The sequence below is a fragment of the Dendrobates tinctorius genome, unplaced genomic scaffold (assembly GCF_039654945.1).
Source record: "Dendrobates tinctorius isolate UK_male_01 unplaced genomic scaffold, ASM3965494v1 ptg000325l, whole genome shotgun sequence".
Taxonomy (NCBI): domain Eukaryota; kingdom Metazoa; phylum Chordata; class Amphibia; order Anura; family Dendrobatidae; genus Dendrobates; species Dendrobates tinctorius.
Genome location: NW_027361992.1, coordinates 1,715,665 through 1,728,654, shown reverse-complemented (window position 1 = coordinate 1,728,654; position 12,990 = coordinate 1,715,665).

Below are 12,990 nucleotides of genomic sequence, written 5' to 3'. Positions count from 1 at the left end.
GCTGTCTCTTACATAGTGTATTCTTGTTAATTTTGTTATTCTCAGGGCCCTCTTATTATATAGTCCCCTCTATTTTTAGATATAAAATGCTGCTGGAGGAGCCGGTGACCAGGCGACCAGTCCATCAGGTCCTCCATTAGAAAAGAAACTTTCCCATGTTCCATCAGCCATCATTGCATTATACATCTAACAAGACAGGACGGTATGTAATAAAAAACAGGGCTCTATATAATCCAATATGCAAGGGACGGTACTGTACATAACGAGAGGGCACTGTATAAGAGATGGCAATATACATAATAAAGGAGACTATGTAATATACATGTATGTACAGTGGGGCAAAAAAGTATTTAGTCAGTCAGCAATAGTGCAAGTTCCACCACTTAAAGATGAGAGGCGTCTGTAATTTACATCATAGGTAGACCTCAACTATGGGAGACAAACTGAGAAAAAAAAATCCAGAAAATCATATTGTCTGTTTTTTTTTCATTTTATTTGCATATTATGGTGGAAAATAAGTATTTGGTCAGAAACAAAATTTCATCTCAATACTTTGTGATATATCCTTTGTTGGCAATGACAGAGGTCAAACGTTTTCTGTAAGTCTTCACAAGGTTGCCACACACTGTTGTTGGTATGTTGGCCCATTCCTCCATGCAGATCTCCTCTAGAGCAGTGATGTTTTTGGCTTTTCGCTTGGCAACACGGACTTTCAACTCCCTCCAAAGGTTTTCTATAGGGTTGAGATCTGGAGACTGGCTAGGCCACTCCAGGACCTTGAAATGCTTCTTACGAAGCCACTCCTTCGTTGCCCTGGCGGTGTGCTTTGGATCATTGTCATGTTGAAAGACCCAGCCACGTTTCATATTCAATGCCCTTGCTGATGGAAGGAGGTTTGCACTCAAAATCTCACGATACATGGCCCCATTCATTCTTTCATGTACCCGGATCAGTCGTCCTGGCCCCTTTGCAGAGAAACAGCCCCAAAGCATGATGTTTCCACCACCATACTTTACAGTAGGTATGGTGTTTGATGGATGCAACTCAGTATTCTTTTTCCTCCAAACACGACAAGTTGTGTTTCTACCAAACAGTTCCAGTTTTGTTTCATCAGACCATAGGACATTCTCCCAAAACTCCTCTGGATCATCCAAATGCTCTCTAGCAAACTTCAGACGGGCCCGGACATGTACAGGCTTAAGCAGTGGGACACGTCTGGCACTGCAGGATCTGAGGCCATGGTGGCGTAGTGTGTTACTTATGGCAGGCCTTGTTACATTGGTCCCAGCTCTCTGCAGTTCATTCACTAGGTCCCCCCGCGTGGTTCTGGGATTTTTGCTCACCGTTCTTGTGATCATTCTGACCCCACGGGGTGGGATTTTGCGTGGAGCACCAGATCGAGGGAGATTATCAGTGGTCTTGTATGTCTTCCATTTTCTAATTATTGCTCCCACAGTTGATTTCTTCACTCCAAGCTGGTTGGCTATTGCAGATTCAGTCTTCCCAGCCTGGTGCAGGGCTACAATTTTGTTTCTGGTGTCCTTTGACAGCTCTTTGGTCTTCACCATAGTGGAGTTTGGAGTCAGACTGTTTGAGGGTGTGCACAGGTGTCTTTTTATACTGATAACAAGTTTAAACAGGTGCCATTACTACAGGTAATGAGTGGAGGAAAGAGGAGACTCTTAAAGAAGAAGTTACAGGTCTGTGAGAGCCAGAAATCTTGATTGCTTGTTTCTGACCAAATACTTATTTTCCACCATAATATGCAAATAAAATGAAAAAAAACCAGACAATGTGATTTTCTGGATTTTTTTTTCTCAGTTTGTCTCCCATAGTTGAGGTCTACCTATGATGTAAATTACAGACGCCTCTCATCTTTTTAAGTGGTGGAACTTGCACTATTGCTGACTGACGAAATGCTTTTTTGCCCCACTGTATGTGTGTGTGGCATATATATTATATAGCTGTGTTGCTAGAAAAGGAAGGGGGCCCAGAGACATTTCTTGCGTGGGAGCCCCGAGCTGTCAGTGTCCGCCCCTGCTGCTGCCTACATATGCACCAGGGCCTGGAGGGGCTGCTCTTCCCACAGCAAAACCCACTATGACTAAAGGTACAATCTGATGAGCTGCACATAACCCCCCCCTCAAAAAAAAAAAACACCAAAGAGATACTTATTGGTCTGCTTGTAATGGGGCCCCTAAAAGTGGGACTGCGACCAGAAAAAGCAGAGAAAAAGGTCTCTCCAGCAACGACACACAGGTCTCCAAGAGGGAGACTAAACACAGTAGGCTGGTCATTTCTCCTGGTACCAAAATAGCAACTGTTTTTCACACAAGGAAGAGCTCTGTTGCGACCTAGTGGACAAAAAAAACTACAAGCACCTGCCTTGCACTGCAGGGAGAGACATTTCCATACCTGCCAAGAAACAAGAACTGATAATTTCAGGAGAAAGGTCAAACTGCAATAACAGAAGGCTCAGATGCTGACTTTATTTCATCACCTCTTCAGCAAATGGATTGCTACGTGTTTGGTAGCTCACAAAAATGGGGGGGGGGCCCCTGCAAAGAAGCAGAAGGAACCACAGTGAGGGGGAAGACATCATAGACCCAAGCCCCGGGAGAGGATGCTCCTGCAGCACACTCGCAACAGAAAACCCTAAGTAGGTAGGACATTGCAGACCTAAATGAGTGTAGCAGGGAAGACCTTCAAGATTAATAACAATAGACTATAACAAACTAGGGGCTGACGTGGCAAGTAGCATCATGCCTGACATCCAAAAGACCCTGGAACAGACCATCAAGAAGGACCTCCAGCATTTTCAAGAAGAATTAAGCAAACATAAAGGACAGATAGAGGAGCTGAAGCAGAGGGTCTCACAACTGGAGGGTGATAATATACAGCTCTCGCAGTTGAAAGAGACAACTACAGAAACAAAATGCCTGTCTGAGAGGGTCGAGGACCTGGAAATCCAGTTCAAGGCGCAGCAATCTAAGGCTAGCAGGGCTCTCAGTTGGTCCTTGCAGCTGAACTTCAGAGACTTTGCGAAAGAGACCTACCAGTGGCCCTGGGAATTAATTATGGTTGTAGGGTTGAAAAGTCTCACAGAGTTGGGCCAGATCTACGATCTCACAACCAAGGATCTGGTGACTGGACATTAAGACCATGTCAAGTAATGAAATTCCTGGATTATAATAAGTTTGACATATTGAGAGCAGATAGATGTTCCTGGCCAGTGACTTTAGAAGAGCCTTTAGTAAAATATGTGCAGCACTCTATCAAGCAAACAAATGTTTTACACTGCAATACCCGGCGACATTGAGGATTTTCCAAATGAAGGTGATAACCTCATCTACAAATTGCTGAGTGATGCAGGGAAAGATACTGCGCAACGCAAATAGCATCGAACGAAGAAGAGGTTGTGAGGAAGACTGCTTCCCCTCAAAACCAAAGCCTCAGAGGGCATCTGGCCAGCCCAGGTGAAGCACTTTCTTTCTTTTCTACCCTTCTCTAACCACCTGGGGATCTCCCCTTAATCCCTAAAACCCTCACAAGGAAAACAAAGCAGGAGGTAATACGCTGTAGTGATTATGAAGGTCATCTCCTGGAATTTGAAACGCCTCAAATCCCCAAATAAGAGAGCAAAGATACTGAGACATCTGAAAAGGTACTCACCAGATATTACTTCAAGAAACCCATCTAAAGGAAGAGGATTTTTCTAGGCTCAGCAAGTTGTGGGTGGGGAGAGTAGGGGGCTCAGCAGCTCAAGGTAGACACGCAGTGGTAGTGATACTATTCCATTGTAATTTTGTACACTGCTCAAAAAAATAAAGGGAACACTCAAATAACATATCCTAGATCTGAATGAACCAAATATTCTCATTGAATACTTTGTTCTGAACAAAGTTGAATGTGCTGACAAAAAAATCACACAAAAATCATCAATGGAAATCCAATTTATTAACCAATGGAGGCCTGGATTTGGAGTCACCCACAAAATTAAAGTGGAATGTAATGTCCTTAAAATAAGTCTAAATGAGGCTCAGTAGTGTGTGTGGCCTCCACGTGACTGTATGACCTGCCTACAACACCTGGGCATGCGCCTGATGAGGTTGCGGATAGTCTCCTGAGGGATCTCCTCCCAGACCTGGACTAAAGCATCTGCCAACTCCTGGACAGTCTGTGGTGCAATGTGACATTGGTGGATGGAGCGAGACATGATGTCCCAGATGTGCTTTATCGGATTCAGGTCTAGGGAATGGGCAGGCCAGTTCATAGTTTCAATACCTTCATCTTGCAGGAACTGCTGACACACTCCAGCCACATGAGGTCTGGCACTGTCCTGCATTAGGAGGAATCCAGGGCCAACTGCACCAGCATATAGTCTCACAAGGAGTCTGAGGATCTCATCTTGGTACCTAATGGCAGTCAGGCTTACTCTGTGTGGCCCTCCAAAGAAATGCCACCCACACCATTACTGACCCACTGCCAAATCGGTCATGCTGAAGGATGTTGCAGGCAGCAGATCGCTCTCCACAGCATCTCCTGACTGTCACGTCTGTCACATGTGCTCAGTGTGAACCTGCTTTCATCTGTGAAGAGCACAGGGCGCCAGTGGTGAATTTGCCAATCCTGGTATTCTGTGGCAAATGCCAAGCGTCCAGTACGGTGTTGGGCTGTGAGCACAACCCCCATCTATGGACGTCGGGCCATGATACTGTACCATCCTCATGGAGTCGGTTTCTACTGTAACCATTTGTGCAGACACATGCAAATTTGTGGTCTGCTGGAGGTCATTTTGCAGGGCTGTGGCAGTGCTCCTGTTTCTCCTAGAACAAAGGCGGAGGTAGCGGTCCTGCTGCTGGGTTGTTTCCCTCCTACGGCCCCCTCCACGTCTCCTGGTAGGGCCTCCAGCCTCTGGACACTACGCTGACAGACACAGCAAATCTTGCCACAGCTCGCATTGATGTGCCATCCTGGATGAGCTGCACTACCTGAGCCACTTGTGTGGGTTGTAGAGTCCGTCTCATGCTACCACAAGTGTGAAAGCACAACCAACATTCAAAAGTGACCAAAACATCAGCCAGAAAGCATTGGTACTGAGATGTGGTCTGTGGTCCGCACCTGCAGAACCACTCCTTTATTGAGTGTCTTGATAATTGTCAATAATTTCTATCTGTTGCTTCCTAAGTGGACAGCTTGATTTCACAGAAGTTTAATTTACTTGGAGTTATATTCTGTTTGTGTTCCTTTTATTTTTTTGAGCAGTGTATTTAAACTGCTGTCCCAGGAGTGTGATGATCAGGGAAGATGGGTTTGGGTCACCATAGAGCATGGAGGAGAAGTCTATTCAATCTACAATGTATATGGACCTAATGGTCCAAACAAAGTAGTCTTTAATGATCTGGAGAGGAAAATTGTCTTGGATAACTTTACTTTGATAATTACTGGGGGAGACTTGAATACGGTTCACAATGGGGAGGAGGAAAGAAAGAGCCAGAGTCTGATCCCTCCAAAAAGAGAGACTTCTCCCCTCCTTCCTTGAACACACTGGATTGAGGGATGTTTGGCGTTGGTTACATCCAGAGGATAGTTTACCCACTTCTCTAATGTTCACCAATCCTGTTCAAGGATAGATTATCTGCTGACCTCGGAGAGACTTAAATAGAATGAAGTCAGTGGAGATCCATGAGGTGGTCATATCTGACCATGCTCTGGTGGTTATGGAATTGGTGGATAACCAGATAAAAAACGTATTTCATATGGAAATTTTCAGCTTATCTCACAAAAGATGAGGGATTTAATGGCAAACTATGGGGCTGGTGGGAGAAATTCAAATGAGACAGCAAGAAACATGCAATCCAACATGCTTTGTACTAGAGTACGGTGAAAACGGTGCTAAGAGGCAAAATTATGATGTTTGTGGCCTCACTCAAGAAAAGAGTAGCGGAAAAATACTCAGATTCTAGTGCAAAGCTTAGAGTTCTTGCAAAGCACCCCAACTCAAAACAGGGAAAAATGGAAGCTGGCCAAACAAGAGTTTGAAGCTTGGATTGATAGGAGGGAGCAGATGTTCCGCTCTAAGCAGGAAGTTGAATTGCTGAGATATGGAAACAAGGCAGGGAAATTGCTGGCAAGACTGGCAGAAGGGGGTCTGCAGATGAATCCAATAGCTAGATTACGAGATGGCCAGGGAACTATAACATCCAGCCATAGGAAAATCAATGAAATACTGCCAAACTTTTACAAAGAATTATATGAACCCTCACATACTAGTTTGGCAGAAGGTAAAAAATTCCTCCAGCAAGTCACTCTTCCAAAACTAACACAAGAACAACAAGATGGGATTTATGCAGAAATAACACGAGAGGTGAGATAAACCTTAAGATTTCGAAATAGGAAAGCACCGGCCCAGATGGATTTAGCAGGGAGTTTTATAGGTCCCTCGGGGAGCATATCTCCCCATTGCTAACAAATTATTACAACACCATTCTGTTAATGGGGGTCTTTCCGGAAAGGTCTAAAGAAACATAATGTATATTAAAGTCATACCCAAACTAGGCAAGGATCCCCTGGAGGCCTGCTCTTATAGACTTATTTCCCCTATTGATGTAGACCAGAAGATTATGTCAAAAATAATAGCGGACAGATTGGCAGTAGTATTACCCCAACTGGTGAACCCTGCACAAGTGGGATTTGTTAAAGTAGGGTGGCGGTGAATAATATACGAAAGGTACTAACTGTGTTGAACGGGGTGGGTCGCCGCAGCCAGTTGGGAGAGAGACTAGCTTTTGATAGTGTTAGCTAGGACTGGCTGGGGTTGGCTCTGGACTCATTCAACATAAAGGGCAATTTTAGAATATACCTGGAGGGGGTGTATAAGGACCAGACAGCTAGAATACATACACCAGGCTTCCTCTCTGAGTTAATTCATCTACATAAAGGGACCAGGCAGGGGTGCCCGATGTCACCACTGCTGTTCAACTTGGCATTGGAGTCCTTTGCTCTGTATATGGAAGAGTCACATTTATTTGAAGGAATTGGGGTGAGCGCTAGCAACACTAAAATAGCATAATTCGCAGATGATATCATCTTGTTCTTGTCCCGGCCACTGGAACAATTAGGAAACATTTTTCAGTTTATTCAGAAATTTGGGGAATACTTGGGCTATTAGGTCAATATTGCCAAGAGCGAATTCTTGGAATTGGGGGAAAAATGCCTGTGGAACAATGGAAGAAACTAGGTTTAGAATTACACATTGCAAAGACACATATCACCTATTTGGGAATTAAGATAGGCAGGCTTCCGGCACAGCTATGTTCACTAAATTATACACCTCTGTTCGAAAAAATGCTAGGACTTCGGAGATGGCAGAATCTACCAATATCTCTTCTGGCAAAATGCCATTTAATTAAAATGATCAGCTTTGAACTCCTATACCGAATACAGACATTACCCCTGCTACTCAAACATCTAGCTATAAACAAAATAAATAGCTTTCACTAGTGATGAGCGAGCACTAAAATGCTCGGGTCGAGCCGGTTGGAATATGCTCGACCCGAGCAACGTGCCCAATGTAAGTCTGGGAGACCCGAGCATTTTTTCTGCGATCCCCCGGGGGTCCTTTTAAGGTCTAAAAACATCAGAAAATGATGGAAACACTGCTCGAATGACATGGGGACATCATGGGAATCGCCCCTGGAAGCATTCCTGACTCCTAATTCGCAGCTTTAAACAATTTTTTCAGAGTTTCATGCCATTTTTACTGGTGCACCCAAAAACATACCAAAATGGATTTTGCGGGGCCTGTGCCGGCATCGTCCGATGGGTCTCGTCCCATCCGGCAATGCCCGCTACAGTGACAGCATTAGCGGATGATGGGAAAGTAGTATTCCCATTATCCGACTAATGTGGAGATTGTAAAAAAAACATATAACATACAACACATAACAGAGTACATACTCACCGCACACACCTGATTCCCCGAAGCCATTAATCACCTGAAAAAAATTAAAATAAAGCAACCTATACTCACCTTTCCACCGTAATCCTTTAATAAAGAGGGTCCCACATCGATCTCCCGTGGAGAGCAGCTGCATCAGCTGATGCAACCGCTCTCCAGGGATCCCAGCAATACAGGGATGAAGATAACACTCCGCACTGCATCACTCCGCCGGTAGGTCACAGGAGTTCATCTGTGACTTACGGCAGCACTACAGCATGGGAATTTTCTCACGCAGCAGTGCTGCTGTAAAGGAACTCCGATGATACACTGCTGGATGGTTATCTCTAGTCAGTGTGTCATTGGTGGCCCAGTAGAGCGGTCACATCTGCTGATGTGACTGCTCTATAGGGGAGATCGTCGTGGGACACTTGTTTTTAAAGCGGGACTGCGTCGGAAAGGTAAGTATAGGTTGGTTTGTTTTTTTTAATTTTTTACAGGTGATCGATGGCTTCGCTAGGATCTGGCCATACAATAAAATTTTGAAAAACTGTTGTGTTTTATTTCATTAAAATACTTTATTCTTATGTGTGTGTCTTGTGTTTAACACTTTATTAATATAAGATTAATAATGGATAGGCGTCTTACTGACGCCTCCGTTATTAACCGGGCTTAATGTCACCTTACAGTAGCAAGGTGACATTAACACCTTATTACCCCATATCCCACCGCTACATGGGAGTGGGAAGAGAGGGGCTAAGTGCCAGAATTAGCGCATCTTATAGATGCGCCATTTCTGGGGCAGCAGCGGGCTGGTATTTGTAGCCGGGGTAGTCCAAAATCCATGGCCCAATATAGGGGGACCCCACATAATTTTTTTTTTTGGGGGGGGTCCCCCTATTTTAATAGCCAGTAAACGCTATGCAGATAGCTGCGGGCTGATATTCATAGCCTGGGAAGGAGCCATGAGTATTACCCCCTTTCCAGGCTACAAATATTGGCCCCCGGCCGTCGGCTTTCCCCCCTCTGGTGCAGAAAATTGCACGGGAGCCCATGCCATTTTTTTTTTTTTTAAATATATATGGCTAATGCTGTCACTATAGTGGGCATAGCGGGATGGGACAAGTAGTCCCATCGGACGATGCCGGCACAGGCCCCGCACAGCCCGACACAGACCCCTGCATACCCCCCGCACAGCCCTGCATACGTCACTGAGGCTGCGCGGAGTCCCCGGCTGACCTGAAGTGAACTCGATAGCGTGGGAAAGTTTCGGAACTTTTTTCCACGCTGTCAGATCCCCACAGGTCAGCCAAGGACTCTGCACACCCCTGCATAACACCTGCACAGACCTCCGCTATGGGTGCAGGATCCGCCACTGTCCGACAAATGACGGAATCCGGAGACAGATGCCATCATTTTTCGGACAGCGATGGATCCTGTGCCCACAGGCTTCCATTCTAGCAAAAATCGGACAGGGACGGATCAGTAACTGTCCGATTTTTCGACAGCCAAAAAAACCTTTGAGCCGAGCAGGGCGGCGCACGGTCTCTTATACCCCGATGATGCTGTGCGGCCAGCCAGTCACTGCACGACCACAGCAAAGATGACTGCGGCGTTTCATGGCCTGGCAGACAATCCCTGTGATTGGGTCTCTAAAGTCCTTCAAAAATGCTGGGTGGAGACCCGAGTATCCGCCGAGTAATCCCGGTAATACTCGGTGTTCACCGAGTACCGTGATACTCGGGCGAGCACCGAGTAGTGGCGAGCACACTCGCTCATCACTAGTGACAACCTCTGTTGACAGATGGGGACTCCTTTATGGAGTACAAGGGTGTGACAGCTTTGCACATTGTTTCCTGTTTTTACATAATTGTTTTTTTTATTTTCCCTTTTCTAGGTAATGCGCATATGGGTATATAATATTTTAGTTGTCTTTGAGAGAATATGTGAGTTTTTAACTTTAGCATTAAAGGTTATATTTTAGGGGTCTATTTTATTTTCTGGTTTGTAAAATAAGTGGGGCCTCACCATCAATATATAATTTTTCACTTCAGAACTTCACAGGATGATCTGGTCAATGACCTGAAGAGAACATTACCTTTTAGTAACACAATATGGAGCGCCCCGCGGGACCTGGGGGTACTCGGTACCAGGCCCGTCGACTTCCATGGGGGACGGTGTCACGGCAGCGACCCGGTCCATGGCCCAGAGGCGTCCAGTAATAAAATAGGGGAAAGTTGTGTGGTATTTATGTGGTAAAAATGAAAATAAAGTTATTAGATAGTGAAATATGTGACACCACCTGTGGTATTCTAGTCAGAGGTGACCAGTGCTGCGGTGTTGCTTCTCTGGGACGGATGTTGGGTGCAGCTATGATGTTGTAGCCCTCCACAGGTAGGGCTGTAGTCCCAGGGCAAAGATGTTAAATAGTAAAAATGGCTGTTAACGTTGGGGTGCAGAGAAATGAGAGACACAGAGAGGTGCAGTTTCTTTACCTTTTACTGGTAATTGGTTGTAATCCGGAGTACCACATACAGGTGATGGAATGAGTCCGGTTCGCCTGGAGGCATTCAGGGGATCCACCTTGCCAGGTGGGGATTTAGGACCTTCCTTTCTGCGCTTTGTGTGTGGGTCTCCGCTGTATATAACTATGCTGCGACCCTCTATTCGTGATGGTTTCACTAACCTGTACAGCTGTCAGTGTGAGTCTATTCCACGGGTACCATCCTTTTCACCATCAGCCCCAGACTCCTTATCCGCTGACGTGCCCTCAGGTGTTCAATGTCGCACAGGAATTTACAATTCCCTGTACTTTCAGATTCGGCTATCAGGGCGTACAGTTCCTGTCAGCCTTGGACTCTGATGTCCCTTTTCTTTTATTAGCGCTTCACTCAGGGTCTGCTATATGCAGTATTTTAGCTTCCCTAGAGTCTCTCAGTCTCTGCTCTTGTCCTTTTCCTCTTCACAGATCAGCTACCTGTCTTGAACTGACAGGATCTTCCAGAAAGATCCTTTTACCTCACGTCCTCACCTTTAAACTGTCCTTTCTCCTCACAGCTCACAGCTTCGTTTCCATGACAACTCCATCAGCTTCAGAAAGTTGTGGGAGGCAGGGTGTGTTACAGTCCGCGCTGCCGAGATTCACAAATCACCTGGGATGCAAGATGTTGTAGCAGTGTACTCCTTTATTTCCTCCTACGCGTTTCGGCGCCCTTCCTGGCACCTTCCTCAGGGATGAGGTGCCAGGAAGGGCGCCGAAACGCGTAGGAGGAAATAAAGGAGTACACTGCTACAACATCTTGCATCCCAGGTGATTTGTGAATCTCGGCAGCGCGGACTGTAACACACCCTGCTTCCCACAACTTTCTGAAGGTTTTTCCACATGCGAGTGGTTGGTGGAGGTCCTGCAGCAGCTGATTCTGTGATATGTTCTCAAGCCAGTTGTGGATTACACAACTGGAATAGGTGAGTGGAACTGTATTATACCGCTAGTGTCACTAGTGATAGGGCACTATTGCGCCTCTTGTTCCCCCCACCATTTTTGTAACTCCATCAGCTGACTTTTAGCTGACTCACCAACCCCCTCTGCTGGCCAGAATTTATAAGGCATCTCCCTTTTCTGACCTGCAGCAGGAAATTGTGATTAAATCTATGCTGCCTGGCATGGGGGTCCCCTTTCTGCCTCCAAGCATGACTTTACCCATTAGAGGGAGGTGATGTCACTGTGACAACCGGACTCTGGGGTGTCACATTCCCCCCCAGTTAAGTTCAGTACTCCTGGACTGAGGAAAATATAACAAGACTTGTTAGCAGCAACAATTAATGCAAATCTACAAAGTCTTAAAAATGTAAAAATTATCAAAAACCAGACAAGAAAAAGAAAACAATAGCAAAGTTACTGCAGCAACCAGTCCTTACGCTGCTGTCCAGGAATTGGCTTTGTGCTTGTACCTGGAGTTTGGTTGGTGGGAACCGCCTTAACCCACTTTGTGTGTCATCCCTGGGCGTGGCTACAGTGCACTCTGTAGATGGGCCTGTTTTTCGGCCATGCCAGTGGCTTATTTCCAAGGACTTTTTGGAGTAACTATTTACAAATACAGTTCTGACCACACATAGTCCTGTGGCCCAATTGTCCTTTAACTGGTTATTACGACTATTTTAAAAAAGGTTCTTACAGTAAGTCTCTGTAGGCTCTCATGCTTAACGGTTACTACTATACATTCTTATTACTTTATTTACATTACATAATATCTGTAACGGGCAGGAATTTGATCTCTAGTACTACGAGTGGATCTACGCAGTATAGGTATTTCTGATGACCTGACCTGTTCTCTGATGTCTACTGTTGGTGCATTAGTCACTACGCTATAATTAGACTTGTGTAAGATAGGTATTCTAGACTGCCTTCTCTCTACTCCTAGACTCACCATGAGATTGTCAGATTCGCTGTTAGCAGGGGACAGATTTCCTCATTCCTCCGCAGATGTGGTATCTGTGAATGGAGCCATTTCATTATGAGTCTCTTCATCTGGTGCAGTAGGCTGATGAAAGGTTAGTACTGGTACTACTATTGCCTGATTTACTTGTGTCCACGTCCGAGGAAATTCTCCAAGTATAGTTTGAATCTTTTCTTCCACCTCTACTATGGGTTGTGGAGTGCCTTGGACTTCTTTCTTGTCCTTCAATTGATCAGGGCACATCTTTAGATGATCTCTTGAGACTGCTTCGAAGGTTTCTCCTCCATCTTTGCTGATGATACATACTTTGGTGTTATTAAAGTCTGAAGGAATCACGCTGTATGGCTCTGCCTCCCACTGGTCATCTAGCTTGTGAACACGTCTTTCTTTTAAATACTTTTTCTCCTGGTGTCAAGGGAACTGCAGGGCGTGTTGGTTGTAATTTCTTTCCTGTCTCTGTCTTGCTTGGGACAAACTCTTCTCCACACATTCTTGTACCTTGCGGTATTGTTGCTTCCGTTCTGTATCCCAGTCTGCATCTGGTGATGTTGTCTCAGGTGTTAAGACTCCCATGTCTAAATCAATAGGTAACTT